Source organism: Halichoerus grypus, chromosome 6 (assembly GCF_964656455.1).
Source record: "Halichoerus grypus chromosome 6, mHalGry1.hap1.1, whole genome shotgun sequence".
NCBI classification, from domain to species: Eukaryota; Metazoa; Chordata; class Mammalia; order Carnivora; family Phocidae; genus Halichoerus; species Halichoerus grypus.
In genome coordinates this window covers 160,505,583-160,524,914 of record NC_135717.1, presented here as the reverse complement: position 1 = coordinate 160,524,914, position 19,332 = coordinate 160,505,583, and the positions used below count along the sequence as shown (strand labels likewise).

General features: G+C 40.3%; 1 long non-coding RNA gene across 1 annotated transcript in view; it reads left to right on the top strand.

Annotated features, from left to right (window-relative positions):
* Positions 1-12,592, top strand: part of LOC144382164 (uncharacterized) — a 162,670-nt gene extending 150,078 nt beyond the window's left edge. Inside the window, exon 3 of the long non-coding RNA XR_013448602.1 lies at positions 12,461-12,592. This is a non-coding gene — a long non-coding RNA (uncharacterized LOC144382164). The remainder of the gene's footprint in view (positions 1-12,460) is intronic.
* Positions 12,593-19,332: the final 6,740 nt, after the last annotated feature.

The following is a 19,332-nucleotide window of genomic DNA, read 5'->3' as shown; positions in this document are numbered from 1 at the left end:
ATGGATCAATACATAGAGAAATGAAACAGAAGAGAGAACCCAGAAATAGTTTCACATAAATATGCCTAATTTTTGACAAAGTTGCAAAAGCTACACAAGGGAGAAAAGACAGCTTTTCAACAAATGGTACTAGAGCAATAGGATGCCTGTAGTCATAAGAACGAACCTCAACCTATACCTCATACTTTAAAGAAACATTAAGTCAAAATAGACCATGAACTTAAACAGAAAATGTAAAACTATAAAGCTTTTAGAATAAAAATAAGAGAAAATCATTGGGACCTAGGGCTAGGCTAAGAGTTCTTAGATCTGTAAAAGGAAAGGTTAATAAATCTAATTGTGACAAAATTTAGACATTTTTACTTTATGAAAGCCTATGTGAAGAGGAGGAAAAAATAAGCTAAGCTTGGGAAAAAATCTTTGCCTGACAAAAGATAAGTATCTAGAATATATAAGGATCTTCCCAAACTCAACACTAAAGAAAATATTAAATTAGAAAGCAAGAGACATCAATAGACATTATACAGAAAAGGATATGTACATGGCAAATAAGCCCATGAAAAAATATTCTACATCATTAGCCATTGGGGAAATGAATGTTAAAACCATAATGAGATATCACTACAACCTATTAGAATGGTTAAAATTTAAAACACCAAACAATGGTAAGGATGCGGAGGAACTGGATAACTCATACATTCCTTTTGGGAATATAAGATAGTAGAGCCATTCAGGAAAGGAATTTTTTAGTTTCTAATAAAGCTAAACATTCAATTAGCACACAGTCCAGCAATTGTACCCTTCGGGATTTACCCTCAAGAAATAAAAATCTACTTCTATACACAACACACACACAAAAACTATATACAAATGTTCATAGCAGCTTTATTTGTAATAGTCAAACACTGAAATAAGACTACATGTTCTTCAACAGGTGAATGGTTAAACATGTGGTACATACACACTATGGAATACAACTCAGCAATAAAAAAAGAGAAAACTATTGACACATGGAACAATTTGGACAAATCTTCAGGGAGGTATCCTGATTGGGAAAAAAGAAAGCCAAGCCCAAAAGATTAGATACTACACAATTGCATGTATGTAACTTCTTTAAAAATTACAAAGTTATATAAATGAAGGAACAATTAATAGCTACCTGGATTAGGGATATGGGGAAAGAGGAGGGTCTATAAAGGGCAACAGAAGAGATCCTTGTGGTGATGTAACTGGTCAGTATCTTGCCTGTGGTAGTGGATACAAAACCCTGCACATGTGGTAAGATTGCATAGAATTAAATACACACACAGAATTGAAGATAAGATAATATGAGTACATTGAATAAGATTGGTGGATTGCTTCAATGTCAATATCCTGGTTGTGATATTATACTATAGTTTTGCAAAAGGTTATCATTCATGGAAACTGGGAAGAGTGTACATAGGATCTCTATTATCTCTATTTTTTATAACTGCAAGTGAATCTACCATTATCTCAACAAAAATTTCAATTAAAAATAAAACAAAATCATACACCTACCCTATAATCCAGCCATTCTACTCTTAGGTATTCACCCAAGAGAAGTGAAAGAGTTTGTCATACGAAGACTTTTACATTAATATTTACATTGGTAATAGTCAAAGTCTGTTAACAACTCAAATGTCCATCAACAGGTCAATGGATAAACAAGGTATGTTTCATACATACAATGGGAAACTACTCAGAATTTTAAAATAATGAGCTATTGATACACACAACAGCATGATAAATTTCAAAACAATTATGCTGAGCCAAAGAACCCAAACAAATAAATGAGTATATGCTGTATGTTTCCATTTCAAGAAAATTCTAGAAAATGTAAACTAGTCTACACTGACAGAGAGCAGACCAGTTGTTGCCTGGGGATGAAAGGCAAAGGAAAGAGGAATTACAAAAAGGCCACAGGAAAGTTTTCTGGGTGATAAAGCTGTTCATTATAGTAACCATGGTGATGGTTCATGGCTGCACATATATGTCAAACTTCTCATATTATCCATGTTACACACATGTAATTTACCATGTATCAATTATTCCTCAATAAAGCTGTTTTAAAAAAATGCTTTAGGAAAAGGGAAGTGAGAAAGAGATTATTATTTCCATTAGCCTAATAACTAAGGCTCAAAGAGGTTTCCCCCAAACTTCCATAGCTAGTAAATATTGAATTCAGGATTCCAAACTACTCTTATTACAAAATCTATATTATTTCCATTATACCTTACTGAATGGCAAGATGTATGTATTAGCTATCACCATAATAAATCTGTGAAACGAACCATCTCCAAACTAAACATATCTCCTTGCTCATTCATCTACAGGTCAGCTGGAGGTCTGCTGATCTAGGTTGAGTTCAGCTGGGCTTGGTTCCCAGGTGCAAGTTACATGCGGGTGTGTTCCACAGAACTGCCAATGTCTTGGAACCAGTAGATTACCTAGAGCATGTCATTTTCTTGGCAGTGTCAGAAGGGCAAATGGACAAAGCCCAGCTGCTTAAGCCTCTGCTTCTTCCCATCTGCCTCTCAGTGCCTGACACAAGTCACCCATGCACAAGGGACAGGAAAGTCTGCTGGTCCTCTAGTGGGAGGAGTTGGAAAATCACATGGCAATAGCTGATGCAAAAAGGAGAAAGGAAATGGGAACACTAGTACCATCTATGAATGCTTGACCAATAAAACAAGAAAAAATCAATACCATTTCAAGACAGGTGCAAAACGAGAGTGGATAAAGGAGGACCACTTCTGTGAGACAGGCTCAAGGTAACCTCAGGTATTGGGAGGTTGCAGCAGGAACAGGAAGCAGGGTCAGCAGCCACACCGCCAGACTGAGAGGACAAGGTGACTATTTCTTTGTCCCCACCAGCATCCAGCCCACCCATACTTCCATTAAAGGAGCCTAACTTCTGTCAAATGAATTTTCCTACAACTCCCTCATCACAGGCAGGGCCACGGTACGGTATTCAGACTACCTCAGTGATGGTTTAACTCTCAAGTGGAGTGAAGTCGGAGTTGCGCTGGACTCACTGCAGAGGAGAATCCAGGATCCCAAACATGTCTGCTCTCTGCTCTCCACCAGACCTGCTTCTTCAACCACTCTTCAGTTCCATGAGACTTCCCACAGCTTTCCAACACACTTCCTTTTCCTCAAGGCATCAGAGTTCATTATGATTGCTTACAGCCTAAGAACAAAATAAGAGAGTCCGGATTACTGTTTGGGGTGCCTGGAAAACCACAATGTCTGAATCGAGTCTCTGGTGGCCTAAGAGCCACATTAGCAACACTCCCCTCAGGGGGTCTTAATCACAACTCCTCCATACTCAGGAGTCATTCCCTCTCTCTGCCTCTACTCCACTTCTCTCTGGACAGGCCTTCCCTCTGCCTCTTAGTGTCTGCCTTGTCATGGCTTCTGGTCACTGCTTTCCCTCAGCTAGTTCCACTTCATGGGCCGTATTTCTTTAAGGGTGTCTCCAGTCCAAAAGCCTCAAAAGAGAGGAGTTGTCTGGGCACTGAGGTCACCATAAGGCATTGAGCTCCCTTGCTGCCCAGAAATCTTAAGCCACGCTAACTTCTTAGGCTGCCTGCAGATAACTTCTCTTGGGGCAGACACTGGTCTTAGGTCTACAGAGCTGTGGTCGAATTCATGTGGCTAGAAAGCATTAAGATTTCTGCATAAAGTGACTTCCCTCAGACAGGGTTGTGGGTACGGCAGGCACCCTGAACACGGCACAGGTACCAGCCTTTGTCTGAGTGAGGAAGAAGTGAGCATAAGATTTGGAGAAGGGAAGGGAATGGAAGCTAAAAGGTTAACTTTACAAATGAGGAATCCCCAGGGGTATCAGCAGAGGGAGCCAGGCAAATGTTTCTAAGGCTGATTAGAATACCCTGGTGAATACTTTAACAGACATTCTGTCTTGCCCTGAGTTGCTCAAGCTGAAACGGGTCTAGGGTAGTCAGCCACGTGACAGCTTGGAACAACCACAGACTGATGCAGGCTGTCAGGTCCTGGAGTGTGCGAACAAGGATGAGCTAATGAGGGACTTGTCAGAGACCCTGAGACCTTAGAGAGCCTAAAACGGGCTGGTCGCCCTCCCCCTACTTGGGGAGTGGAGCATTCGGGAACTCTGTGGCAGAAGATTTTGTCCTCCTATGTGGCAAATCTCCAACCAAGAGAGTAGCTCTGTAGAGGTTTAATCACAGCTGATGGTCAAACCTGGGTGACGTTCAGTTAGACAAAACCCAGGGCAATCACCCTGCCTTCTGAGAGCCCATGATTCCTTCAAACCCAAAATATAATGCAATTTTAATAACTGGCATTAATTAAAACTTTGTACTTTAGAAAATGCTTTTAAATACCTAACTATAGATCATCTTTGAGGGCTTGCTTACTATTGGCAGATACTGAGTTAAGTGTGTTAAATATATGACCTCATTTAATCTTTACAATAAACCTCTGAAGCAGGGGATATTATCTCCTTTTTACGGATAAAGAAATTAAGGGCTGGGGAAGCTTATACAAAATGCCCAGAGTCACATAGAGCCAAGACTCCAACTTAAGGCTGTTTAAACCCAAAACACAGCCCTTACCACCAAGTTCTACTTCAATTTTCTAGATACTCATAAAACCAGTGAAGATGACATTTATTAGCTCCATTTTAAAGAGGAGGGATATCAGCAAAATTAAGAGATCGAGAGACACTTACTCCAGGTCATATCACTTAGTAGATAATGGACCAGGACTAGACACCAGACCTGACACCAGAGGCAATGCACCAGGTATAGTAGAAAGATGGTGTGCTTGAAATCAGACAGACTTGATTCAAATGCCTCTTGCAGAATGTATTTACTGTGTGACTTAGGCAAATTTCTCAACATCTCTGAGTTATAAGACGGGATCTATATACCTACACCAAAGGGGAATTGTAAGGATTCAATAAGATAATTAACATGCTATCAATGTTTTAGCTTCCTTCTTCCTCTCTTAAAACCTCTGCTCTTTCCACCAAGCTGGAAAAAATGGCATATTCCCAGTTCAAACCCACAAATATAGACATAAAGATGAGAAGCCTAACTTACCAACGGATGGTATTTAAAAAAGATTCCTTTAACGGGTATTATTTGGAACCCTGAATGAATTTTCCAACATAAATAGTTCAATAGTAGGTTGAATTGTGTCTCCCAAAAAAAGATACATTGAAATTCCTACCTCTGGAACCTATGAATGCGACCTTACCTGGAAATAAAGTGTTTTTGAAGATGTAATTAAGATGAGGTTGTACCAAAAAAAAAAAAAAAAAAAAAAAAAAGGGCATACTGGATTAAGGAGGATCCTAATTCAATGACTGGTGTTCTTGTAAGATGAGGGATCCAGACTGTGAAATTTGGGAAAAGAAGGTATATTCCTTTATTTCTGTTTCCAGTCTTCTCAATCCCTCCCCTGAGGCAATGAGTACAGACCTGACTCTCTTCTTGACATAAGACATGATGGGGGATGAAGGACAGAGAGGATGTTGGAAAAGTGTGAACTATGAGGACCAAAGCATATGATATCATTAGTAATGTAGCCTTGTGTGAAGTCAGCCTGTGGGGGTTTATGGCACAGCTCTGCCCCATTTAAGACCTGGGATCTGGCAAGTGGATTGACCTCTTGTTAATCAAAGTGCAGTCCAGGAACCAGCAGGATCAGCATCATCTGGAAGTTTTTAGACATCTCAAGGCTTACCTAGGCCTACTGAATCAGAACTCAAATTTTATTTTATTTTTTTTTAAATTTTATTATGTTATGTTAGTCACCATACAATACATCATTGGTTTTTGATGTGGTGATCCACGATCCATTGTTTTCGTACAATACCCAGTGCTCCATGCAGTACGTGCCCTCCTTAATACCCATCACCAGGCTAACCAATCCTCCCTCCCCCCTCCCCTCTAAAACCCTGTTTGTTTCTCAGAATCCATAGTCTCTCATGGTTCATCTCTCTCTCCAATTCCCACCCCCATTTTTCCCTTCCTTCTCCTAATGTCCTCCATGTTATTCCTTATGTTCCACAAATAAGTGAAACCATATGATAATTGACTTTCTCTGCTTGACTTATTTCACTTAGCATAATCTCCTCCAGTCCCATTCATGTTGATGTAAAAGTTGGGTATTCATCTTTTCTGATGGCTGAGTAATATTCCATCGTATATATGGACCACATCTTCTTTATCCATTCATCTGTTGAAGGGCATCTCAGCTCTTTCCACAGTTTGGCTATTGTGGACATTGCTGCTATGAACATTGGGGTGCATATGGCCCTTCTTTTCACTACATCTGTGTCTTTGGGGTAAATACCCAGTAGTGCAATTGCTGGGTCATAGGGTAGCTCTATTTTTAAATTGTTGAGGAACCTCCACACTGTTTTCCAAAATGGCTGTACCAACTTGCATTCCCACCAACAGTGTAAGAGGGTTCCCCTTTCTCCACAACCTCTCCAACATTTGTTGTTTCTTTCCCTGTCCATTTTTGCCATTCTAACTGGTGTAAGGTAGTATCTCAGTGTGGTTTTGATTTGGATTTCCCTGATGGCTAATGATGATGAACATTTTTTCATGTGTCTGTTAGCCATTTGTATGTCTTCTTCAGAGAAGTGTCTTTTCATATCTTCTGCCCACTTTTTGACTTGATTATTTGTTTTTTGGGTGTTGAGAACTCACATTTTAAAAAAAATCCTTACTTCTTATGCACATTAAAGTTTGAGAGGTACTGAATTAATACATCTAAGTCTCAGGCTCCCATTAATAAAGTGAGGATAACAATAATGACCTCATAGGATATAGAAAGATTGAATGAGTTAATGAGTGTAAAGCACTTAGCACAATGCCTTGCATACACCAAGCACTCAGTCATCTTAAACAAACAAGGCTTAGATTTCTAGACCTACATAAAAAGAACTAAGAGAATGAGGGGCACCTGGATGGCTCAGTCGGTTAGGTAACTGACTCTTGGTTTGGGCTCAGGTGGTGATCTCATGGGTCCTGAGACTGAGCCCCCAGTTGGGCTCAGTGCTCCACACTTAGCGGGGAGTCTGCTTGAAGATTTTCTCCCTTTGCCTCTCCCCCCACTCACATACTACCCCTCCTTCCCTCCTTCCCTCCCTCCCTCCCTCCCTCCCTCTCTCTCTCTCATTCTCTCTCTGTGTGTGTCATAAATAAAATAAATCTTAAAAAAAAAAAACTATGAGGACAATAAAAAGAATCATCTAGGAGAAACTAACCTCCCCCCATTACCAATGTTTTTTGTGAAGAAATAATTTCTGAATTCTGGCTGAGAACACAGGGATTCGTCTTTTTCCTCCCTTCTCTGTGTAGCAGTATGGGTCCCACCAGAAAGGACCCATCAGAGGGGGGCCCCTGGGGAGGACTGCAGCGAGGCTTCAGCAGCTGATGTGGAACCATGTTTGCCAAGTGCCTAGCGTCTTGCCTCACACATAAGAGGTGCTCAATAAATTGCATCTTTTGTATCCCACCATTAACTTCCTATAAATGAGTCTGTGAATCAAATCGAGCCTTATTCTTGAGCTTTCTGAGTCAAAAAACCCAGACTCTGAAAAAGCATTTTTTCCCTAGATCATTTATGACACATACTGGGGAGTAAGGAAGGAGGGAGAGGGAGGTTGCTTGCTTGTCTACTTGTTGCTAGATTTCATAACATTTGCATTTTTCTGCTTATAAAAATAAAATGTACTCTCACACAGGAAATATTTAAAAAGATAATTAAAACCATCTGAAATCCTGCTACCCAAGAATGTTAGCATGCTGTCTCTTTTCTTCCATACTCTCTCTGGGTGGTTGTATATACTACATTTACATAATTGGGTTGGGTATATACTGAATACGCAGTTTATGGATCCTGCTTTTTAAATTTCACTTAACATTTTATTGTGATCATCTCCATATCAATAAACAGACTTCAAACAAATGCTTTTTTTTTAAAGACTTTGTTTATTTGAGAGAGAGAGAGAGAAAGAGTGCGTGAGCTTGGGGGAGGGACAGATAGAGAGGGAGAAGCAGATTCCCCCCAAGCAGGGAGCCTGATGCAGGACTCCATCCCAGGACCCTGAGATCATTACCTGAGCCAAAGGCAGACACTTAAGCTACTGAGCCACCCCGGCGCCCCAAACACTTTTTAATGAAGACCCTAATAGTTTTCAATTATGGCTCCACCATCATTTATGTTACAATTCCTCTATTTTTGGTCATTTAGGTTATTCCCATGTTTTTGCTATTATGAGTAGTATTTCAATTATGTCTTTAAAGATAAAGCTTTGGCCATATTTCTGACTGTTTCTGTCTGATTGTTTTCTTGGATGTTAATCCCAATGAATGGTATTTCTGGTGTACAGGGTATGAGATTGTCAAAATCCTTGATATGTATTGTAAAATTACTTCCCAAAGGGCTACATTAACTTGGATTCCCACTCACCATTGTGAAATATTTATTTCTGTGGCCTGAATTGAGTATTACCAATTTTTTCATCTTTATATTTTAAATAGGCAGAAAAGTATCTCATTTACATTTTCATGTCTTTAATCCCTGGTGAAGTTAAATATTTTTCTAATCTTTATTGACCATTGTCATTTTATAAATGATCTGTTTGTGTCTTTTACTTATTTTCTATTGCAAATTTTTGGTATAGCCTATTGGTTTATAAAAACTCTTTTCTTACTGAAAATACTAAATATTTGTAATGCATGTTGCAAATATTTTGCCAGACTGTCCTTCACTTTTTAATGTGGTTATGACAATGTAATATACTGAATTTTAAATCGTCCTTACAGTCTAATCTATTTTTTGTCCTGTGTGGGTTTTTCTTGTTTTTGTGCTTAAAAATGTCTTCACATCCCACAAATCAGTTAAATAAGGGCCTATTTTGTCTTTTAATTGTTCATGGCTTTATTTTTTATACTCAGTCCCTTGCTCAAGCCAGATTTTATTGCATTATAGAGTAAGTAAGGTCAGAAACTAACTTACAGTTTTTTCCTCAAATAGCCAATTTTACCATATGTTGAATAAAGCATCTGTTCCCAACTGGTTTATAATGTTCCATTATCTCATACTACATTTTTTTATTTCAAGTTTTTATTAAATTCTAGTTAGTTAACATATATGGTAAAATTGGTTTCAGATGTAGAATTTAGTGATTCAGGACTTACATATAATAACACTCAGTGCTTATTACCACAAGAGCCCTCCTTAATGCCCATGGCCCACCTCTCCTCCAGCAACCTTCAGTTTGTTTTCTATAGTTAAGAGTCTTTTATGGTTTGCCTCCCTCTCTTTTTTTTCCCTTCCCCTATGTTCATCTGTTTCGTTTCTTAAATTCTACGTATGAGTGAAATCATGCGCTATTTGTCTTTTTCTGACTGACTTATTTAACTTAGCATGATACAGTCTAGCTCCATCCATGTTGTTGCAAATGGCAAATTTCATTCTTTCTGATGGCTGAGCAATATTCCATTGTGTATATATACCACATCTTTTTTATTCATTCATCCATCGATGGACATGTGGGCTCTTTCCATAATTTGGCTATTGTTGATAATGCTGCTATAAATATTGGGGTGCACATGTCCCTTCAAATCTATATTTTTGTATCCTTTGGGTAAATACCTAGTAGTGCAATTGCTGGGTCATAGGGTAGTTCTATTTTTAACTTTTCGAGGAACCTCTGTACTGTTATCCAGAGTGGTTGTACCAGCTTGCATTCTCACCAACAGTGTAAGAGCATTCCCATTTCTCTGCAACCTCACATTAACTGTGTTGTTAATTTTAGCCATTCTGACAGTTGTGAGGTGGTAACTCATTGTGGTTTTGATTTGTATTTCCCTGATTATGAGTAATGTTGAGCATCTTTTCATGTGTCTGTTGGCCATCTGCCTGTCTTCTTTGGAAAAATGTCTGTTTGTGTCTTCTGCCCATTTCTTAACTGGATTATTCATTTTTGGGTGTTGAGTTTGATAAGTTCTTTATAGATTTTGGATACTAACCCTTTATCAGATATGTCATCTGCAAATATCTTCTCCCATTCTGTAGGCTGCTTTTTAGTTTTGTTGATTATTTCCTTTGCTGTGCAGAAGCTTATTATCTTGATGAAGTCCCAATAGTTCATTTTTGTTTTTGTTTCCCTTGCCTCCAGAGACATCTCTAGTTAGAAGTTGCTATAGCCAAGGTCAAAGAGGTTGCTGCCTGTGTTCTCCTCTAGGATTTTGATGGTTTCCTGTTTCACATTTAGGTCTTTCATCCATTTTGAACTTATTTTTGTGTGTGGTGTAAGAAAGTGGTCCAGTTTCGTTCTTCTGCATGTGGCTATACAATTTTCGCAACACCATTTGTTGAAGAGACTGTCTTTTTTCCATTGGATATTCTTTCCTGCTTTGTCAAAGATTAGTTGACCATATAGTTGTGGGTCCATTTCTGGGTTTTCTACTCTGTTCTATTGATCTGTGTGTTTCTTTTTGTGCCAGCACCATACTTCTCATACTATTTTTTTGGTAAATATTGCTTCAAGATATTGTTTTCCATTCCATTGGTTCATTTACTAATTAGTGGATTATTACCATACTGTTTTCATTATTGTAACTTTCTAAGAATCTTAAACTTCTGGAGGTTGTACCCAGACTTTTGATATAATTACTCAGTTAAAACTTCTAAACATTCTGGTTACACATTTTTAAAAAGTCACTAACCATTAACTCTGAGATATAAGAGCCTTTGTATCTTATCTCATTAAACAGACAAGTTCATTCATGTCAAAAAAGCTGAAATGACTTGCCCAAGATTTCTGACTCACTGGAAGCGGAGTTAGGATTTGAACCCAGACTGCTACAACCAGTTTAGAGCACTTTCCACCACTTCATACCAGTTTTTGCTTTCACAAGGTATCAACAAAATGCAACACTGGATGGTTTCAATTCAACCAGGGTGAGCATTAACAAAGATGCAAGTACTGTAATATGGTTCCTGATCCTGGGGGGTATGAATATGCTACAAATTTTTTCAGTAAAATATCAGATGTAGAAAATGTTGAATAAAGGGTAGAGAAGGAGGGAGAGATTCATTCCAGCTCGAGATTGGAGGTTTCCAACAAGGGATGACCTCTGTACTGAGGCATGAAGGTTGAGCCAAATTGAGATAGAAAGGAGAGGATGAACAGTACAGAACGGACAAAAACACAAAGGATAAAACAACAGTACCTTCAGGGGTTCTATTTTGCTCCCTCGCCCCCATGCCACCCAGCCAATCCATTAGCCCTACTGCTGACACCACTTTCAAAATAAATACTAACTACACAAGTTCTTCATCATGTTAGTGATCATCCCAGATAACTGAGTGTGTCCCTTCAAAATGCCATTTATCCCTGTGGTCCTGTCTGTCTGCTGAGCTCCCAGAACTGCCTCCCTGCATCCCCACCTTTCCTATTTACCTCGTTATTTCCAACTAGCTTTCACATTTGCATCCTAAAAAAAAGATCTCCACTTCTCTCAGAAATCCTATCTTCTGCAGAATCAAGTATTTGGGATAATAGGTGTGTGTTTCATTAATGACCCAATGAGGCTCTTAAATCAAGTACAGCAGGTGACAGTGCTTGCACATAGCATGATTTTCTGAACTGTCCATTCCATCAGATTCTTGAGTTCTTCCCTCCCCACTTTTCTAATTCTCTGGATTATGTGAATGAGACAACATATATGAAAACACTTTTTAAAACATAAATGACTCTCCATATGTCACTTGCCATTGAACCTGTGCAATGGCCCTTTTGACATGTACCACAAGATTGCTATTGTCTGAAGTTACCTGTTCTCACCTTCTCTGTCACAGTAATGGAACCACTGGCTTTTTAGGTGAGTGCATGGCTATATTAAAAAACAAACAAACAAAACTCAATATTTCCCAGACACTTTTGCAGATAGATGTGGCCAATTGGCTAAATTTTGTGTATGAGCAGAATAAATGTGACTTCAGGGTGCGTCTTCCTCCTCCCCGTGACTAGAATGTGGATGTGGCCATGCACCATCTTGGACCAGATGGAACAAGAGAACACCTTGAGAAAAGTGGAGGAAATACAAGGATCTGGGTTCCTACCACCACGGATCTTCAGTGCCATCCCTGAACTTACTAGATATTGACAGTTATGTATGAGAACTCATTTTCCAAACTTATTTTAGCCACTATTATTTTGGATCTCTGTTCTCTGTCCTCATTAATGCAACATGGATATGCCAGAAGTTTCACAGCTTCTGTGATTTTCAGCTCCTTACTCTAAAATGCTGGACCTCTGCTTAGCTCAGTTGGTCAAAGCACAGTGCTCAGATGAGAAGTAGCATCCCTGCCTGGGCCAGATAATTCCAGTTTCCAACCACCTCTAACGGACTTCTCTGTGTTGCAGATGAGAGTGTGGATAGACCTGGGCAAATATATCCCTTCCATGGCGGGTGAGAAGATTTCAATGAATCCACCACCTACAAAGAGTGGTGCTACATGAAAAACACAACTAAGAAGTGGAACACGATCCTATAGTCTAGTGTGAGTTGATGAGGTTCTTTCAGAGGCCAATTTGGCAGTACATATTAAAATTAAAATGCTAATGCCCTATAACCCAGCAATTTCACTTTTCAGTATCTATCTTAGAGAGAGACTCATTGATGTATGACAAAGTGGTATGTAAAACATTCTCATGGATAGTAGGCAACACTGACAGACAATAAATGTCTTTAGCATGTAAATGCATACTTTGAAACTTTGTGCAGGTATTTCTTTAATAAGGTGATTCATTCATACTGATTTCACAAGTATTATTGATTAGGACTATGGTAAAGTAAGAATTTAAATAAAAGCTATGAGTCAATTTTACATGGATATGGCACATATCATGAAGTTATAATCTGAATAACTTATGTTTGTGATAAACTGACATTCAGCATCCCACAGTACGGTTTATTGCTCTATGCCAAGCTCAGTGAAGAATTGTTGTTACATGTCTGTCATCTCCCCAATAACATGGACCTTGTTCTCCTTTGCATGGCCAGTGTTTTGCATAAAGCTTGTGCATAGAAACCTCTTACTGAGATATTGCCTATGAACCAAGTGACAGTTGTTTTGATATTGTGAATTGCAAGAGGGCTTTCTTCTGTGACAAATGGTCCCAGGGAGGTTTATGGTGGGGTTGACCTGCTTGCTGTAGATCAGTGGTTCTTGGCCTTGGCTGCATGTTAGAAACACCTGTGGAGGTTTGTAAACTCTCCATGCCAGGGCTGCAACCCAGACCAATTAAACCAGAATCTCAGGACATGGGACCGAGACCTCTGTATTATTCTAGACCCCAGGGTACTTTCAACACATAACCAAAGTTGAGAACCATGAATCTGGGTGATAAAGCTGCCACCAGCTATCCAAGTGACTGAAAGCCAGTGGATCTCAGGGAAAATGACAACACCCATAGATCCTCAGACTGTTAAGGACTTTGCTCTAGAATGTTCTGTAATGTTTCCCCTTTGGATAAATGCTGACTCTCATCACCTAAAGGTCACTGCCAAATCCCACTTTCTCACAGAGGCCTACTCTGATCACCATATTTCATACTGCAATCGGCCTCCAACCCCACCCCCATGGTGTTCCTGTTCCCCCTTATTCTGCCCTACTCTTTCCTTTTCCAAAGCACTTTTTACCCGGGAACAGATACCATTTACTTATTAATTACATTTATTGTTTATGATTGTCTCACCCCTCTAGGAGGTAAGCTTCTGGGACACAGGGATCTTTGCTTTCTTCCCTAAATATCTCAAGAGCCTGAAAATGTGCCACGTACATGGTGGGCACTTGGTAAATATTTGCTAAATGAATACAACTTAGAGCCAGCAAAGGCCTGCTGGAGCATTTGCTCAACCCAACCTTCTCATTGAACTGATGACAAAACCGCAACCCAGAGAAGAGAAGGAAGGCATCCAGGGCCACAAAGCGAGGCAGTGGCTGAAATGGGACTAGACACCAGCCCCCTGAAATGGGACTGACTCCCAGCCCAATCCCCCTTCAGCCCAGTAAGCAGGTTGCCTGTTTAAAAGTGCACATGAACAGTTCCAAACTGCGAAACTTCAAGAGCAGCCTTTGTTTCTGCCAGGGTTTTCAAAAATCTCTTTGCTTTTAGAGAGCATTATCAGCATTAGGCCTTGATGAGTGTGATTCAAAATTTGGGAAGACTACTATATGCTGTCTGTGTAATCACTCAGAACCTAGAGACCATATAGAGACATTGGTTTTTACCAGGCTTTCCTTTTTCTCTTTTCTTTCTTCTTTCTTTCTTTCTTTCTTCTCTTTCTTTCAACAATTTTTGTTTGTTTTTGTTTTCCCTAATCTGGGCTGGAATAAAGAAGCCATGAGATCTGCACTCTGGATTTTGTAAATGAGCCCGCTGCTCGTCGCACTTCCAGCAAGATAAGACCCAAATGGCATTTGCAGAAATGCTTCGCTATCTCTCAAGCAATCCGGCTCCTGTGTGGGCCCCTTGGTAACAGCTTGGCAAATCCGCAAAAGGAATGCGACTATATAGTTTGTGTGTGGACCGTGGAGTTATTATGGTTTCCAAATTGCCTAGCAGGTCATTAATCATAGGCCAAGATAGGCCATCACCACCGCAGTGGTGTGAAAGCGTCCAGCATAATGCTGGCGAAATCATGTTTAACAGGCAGCTCTTGCCGGCGTAGATATGGAAGGGGGAGAGGCAAGGAAAAAAAATCAGTCCCCTTTTAGGAAAGAAAACTTCTACTTATCTTTGATTTGCATTCAGTCCTCCCTCAATAGTCCTTAAGCCTGTTATTTAATTCATTTTGGTGCCAGGGTTCATCACAAAGCAAAAACCCTAAGCGAGACCTATGCAGTCTGTGACCTCCAAACCCCCTGTCTTTTCTTGTCAGTTCTATGTCATTTGTGCAGTTGAACTCCACCAATTTGAAATGCTGACCTCTTCCATAGACAACCTTATTCTCCTCCAATGAAAGAAAGGACCAGGGCCGACAAACCACTCAAGCGGAGATGGCAAGAAAAGAGAAAAGTGGTTGACTCGTAAATCAATTTCCACAGCCCACCCAAAACCCACACACACATTGAATTTGTATAAATTAAAAAAAAAATTGCTGAATGGATTTATAAAGAAGAGGGTTCCAAGAACAAAATAAAAAAAATTATGAATTGGGACCAGGAAGAATGAAGTCGGATCCCTGCTCCCAGTGAGCCCACACAGCACTGAGGGCCTCCCAGCACTCCTACACCTGGACTCCCTGAGGTTGCTTGAAAAGAAAAGTTGAGAATAAAAAGCAGGAGAAAAGTTCCATGTCACTGGCAAAGGCAACAAAAGAAAGGGGGTGGGGACACGACCAGAAAAACAGAACTTGAGTTGTGGAGCCCAGAACTGATAGGCGCGAGACCTGGGATGTGGACGCGGCCCGCGGGCACCGGGCTGTGCATGGGGACCCACGCGGCGCATCCCCCAGTGCTGGGCGCGGTCCCACCTGCCCCCGAATACAGAACTAGAATCATCTCCTGTGGCCTGTGATTTCACAGAGCCAGTGTTTTTTTCTTGCCATGTCTATCACTTCTCTTCGATTTTAGATCTTTTCCCATCAAAACCAATCACCAACTAGATAATGTTATTTAATTAAAATTTGCATTTATTGAGCACCTACTATGGTTTCTGCACTAGGCATTGAGGATATCAACCACAGCTCCTGTCCCAAATATCTAACAATCTACTGTGAACACAAAATATAAAAGCCCCTCTTACAGGAAAAAAAAATATGGAGAATAGAAATATGAGTTTCTCTTTTAACATATGAATCCATTTTTCCTAGATTCTCTCCACACCCCTCCCCCTTTCCTCACTATCTGGAATTTTTAGGCTGAGAAGAAGAGTCCCAAATCAGTTTGCATTCCTCTACAGATGTTCTTTCTGTTCTCTAGACCTTCTGACACCTATAAAAAAAAAAAAATTTAAAAAAAAAAGGAAAAGAAAAAAAGTTCTCTTCTTGTGTCTGAAAATTGAGGTTTTTCCTTAATTTGAAGCACACACCAATGACCCCTTTTATTCAGTTACTTTTAAGACTTGGGGAGCATTGTTAAACAATTAATGAGGATTCACAAATTGTTAGAGTGAGTGAGAAGCATCATGGAGTTTCCTGGCTCCTTTTCTTAAGAGCTATTGTTCTCAGAGCTACAAAATGCTCATTGTAACTCCTAGTGGTCAATATGAAAATTGTCATCATTTCTCTTCCTGATACAGCAGAGTCTACTTAATAAAAGTGATTTGGGCAGTGTTTCTGAATTTTAAACACAATTCGAAGTCCTTTTGTTTTGGTCATTTCTTTAGGAAAAAAAAAGGAAGAGCTGTAGTCAAATAAATTAGGGAACATTATGATAAGGGCAACTAAATAGTAACGAATATGTAAAAGTTCCAGAGAAAAAGTGATTGATCTGTGTAAGGTGAGGTGAAGGAAGGCTTCCTGGAGGAAGCAATATCTGAACCAGAACTTTAAGGGTAAACGAATACACCAGACTAACAAAGAGGACATGTGCAAAGGTAATGAGAGGAGAGAAAGCAGGAGTGTGCAAGGGATTATAAAGTGTTTGGTGTTGCTGGGATATAAAGGTCAACAGGGATGATTGGAGATCTGGATGGGACAGCAGGCAGGAGCTAAGTTATCAACCATTCATAAGTGAGGCACTATCATGGGCAGTGGGAAAACCATAGAAGATATATGGTCACACTTCAGAGCGATCACTCCAGTGGCAGTGGTGTGGTCTGCATATTATTTTTAAAGTACTTGGTTGTCTGCAGTGTGGATTGGATGTGACACGAACAAGGGGTCTATCTCAGAGACAGAGACTCAGGGAGGAATGAGAAGGTCCTAAACAAAGGTAGAAGCAATGGGGCTGGGAAAGCAGGAGCTGAATCTAAGAGATAAATAGGGTCTCTAAAAGGTCTGGAAACAGAGGAAAAAAATACGTTTAAACAATATTATTTGTTACATTTTCAAATAACATGCTCCATATGTTTCCTTCAACCTCCAGACACTTTCACAGGCAAAATATCTCTAAATTAAAGCGTAATAGGTCTAATTCAATAAATAATTTGAATATTCCCCTGTTTTTATAGATTATTCAGATACTATATAGAATCTTTTGGATTTAACAATGCTTACTGGCTGCCAGTTGGAGAAGATGCAAGAGAGAATCTTGGAAATGACTCCTGGGTTTCTGGTCGAAGATATTGGGTGGGTGGCAATATCAAAAATCAGATTTGGAAAGCAAGTATGGTATGTTCTTTCAATCAACATAATCTAAACCTCCTAAACAGCTAATGAGAGCTGGGTTAAGACCCTTAGAGGCTCTAGGAATGGGCAAAAATAGGAAGGACTGAACTTGGAGTTCCAAAACCAATGTCAGTATCATGGGCTTAAATGCAGAATCCAGCAATGAAAGGAACCCGTTGGAAAAGATTCCACCTGGCCTTGATGGTTTGAATTTCTTGTCATCTTGAAATCTAACTGAGAACATAATCTTTTGAAAGAATATACCTGGCATCTTCTCCATGGGTTCTAATCTTGGAAATACCCCTTCCTGGCTGTGTGATGTTGGGCAAGTCAGCTAGTATCTCTAGGCCTCCATTTCACCATCTGTAGCTCAGAGGGTTGAAAGAGGAGACCTTTAAATATCCAGTGGCTCCACAAATAAAATTGATGTCGCTGTCTTGAGAAATCTGGTCTAGTTTCCAACCTAAAAGTATAGACAAATAAAGAAGACTGAAAGGACTGGGAACTTGGTACTGGGACCTATGAATTGGTGTAAAGTGTCTCTTTTTTTTTTAAGATTTTATTTATTTATTTGAGAGAGAGAGTGCAAGTGAGAGAGAGCACAAGTAGGGTGAAGGGCACAGGGAGAAGCGGACTCCCTGCTGAGCAGGGAGCCTGACATGGGACTCCATCCCGGGACTCTGGGATTATGACCTGAGCCGAAGGCAGATGCTTCACTGACTGAGCCACCCAGAGGCCTGACTCTTTTTTTTTTTTTTTAAGATTTTATTTATTTACTTATTTGAGAGATAGAGAGCATGAGAGTGGAGGGAGGGGCAGAGGGACAAGCAGACTCCCCTCTGAGCTCAGGGCTCCACGCTGGCTCCATCCCAGGACCCTGAGATCATGACCTGAGCCCCTGAGCTGAAGCCAGACACTTAACTGACTGAGCCACCTAGATGCCCCAGTGTAAAGTGACTCTTGGGGTAGAATCTACTGTAGAGGGACCTTGAGTTTCTTTGAAACTCAATATTCATCCTCCTCTTCTTCCTTGCTAACGGAATCCCATTTGTGTTTGAAGCAACCACATTCATGGCTTTAAAAGTCCATTTCTGGCTACTTTTGCCCCATTCCATTAGCCATATGATATAGTTCAGGCCAAAGATATACAACTGGGGCTTACGGAGAAGGTTTCAGGAAGGTGCTTTAGAGAATAGCTTCAGCTGGCACAGCCCTCCTCTTTATCCTCCCCTTTCTTGCCTTAGAAACCAGACATGAACTGGAGATGGAGCAGTCATCCTGGGGCCACAAGGCACCCAGCCAAATGCTGAGTAAGGATGGAAAGCTAGTCAGCAACTGTGGCCTGAGAACATCCTGAGCCATCATACCAACTCCAATTCCTACAGCCTGACTTCTTGCTCAGAGAGAAAGGAAGGGAAGGAGGGAGGAAGGGAGGGAAGGAGGGGGGAAAAAAGGAAGGAAGAAAAGAGGGAGGGAGGGAGAGAGGAAAGGGAGGGAGGGAGGGAAGAGTGAGGAAGGGAAGGAAAGAAGAAGGAAGGAAGGAAGGAAAGGAGGAAGGAAGAGAAGGAAGGAGGAAGGGTAGGAGGGAGGGAGGGAGGGAGGGAGGGAAGGAAGGAAGGAAGGAAGGAAGGAAGGAAAGGAGGAAGGAAGAGAAGGAAGGAAGGGGCAAGTCCCTCATATTTGGTTTCACCATCACAAGTTGGGTATTCTGCACATTCCATCAAACCTATTTCTCATAAAAGTGATGCCTGACCTCTCCTATATAGTGATGAATAAGCCCATTTCCCTGCAACATTTAGTAAGCTTGGGAGAACCAGATATAATAAATGACTGCTTCTGGAAAAGCTGTATAAAGATAAAACTAATTGCAATCCTCCAGGACAGAGACCATATTTTATTCATCTTTATAGCCCCAGTGCCCAATGTGGACATGACATACTTTAGGATCACAATCCCTATG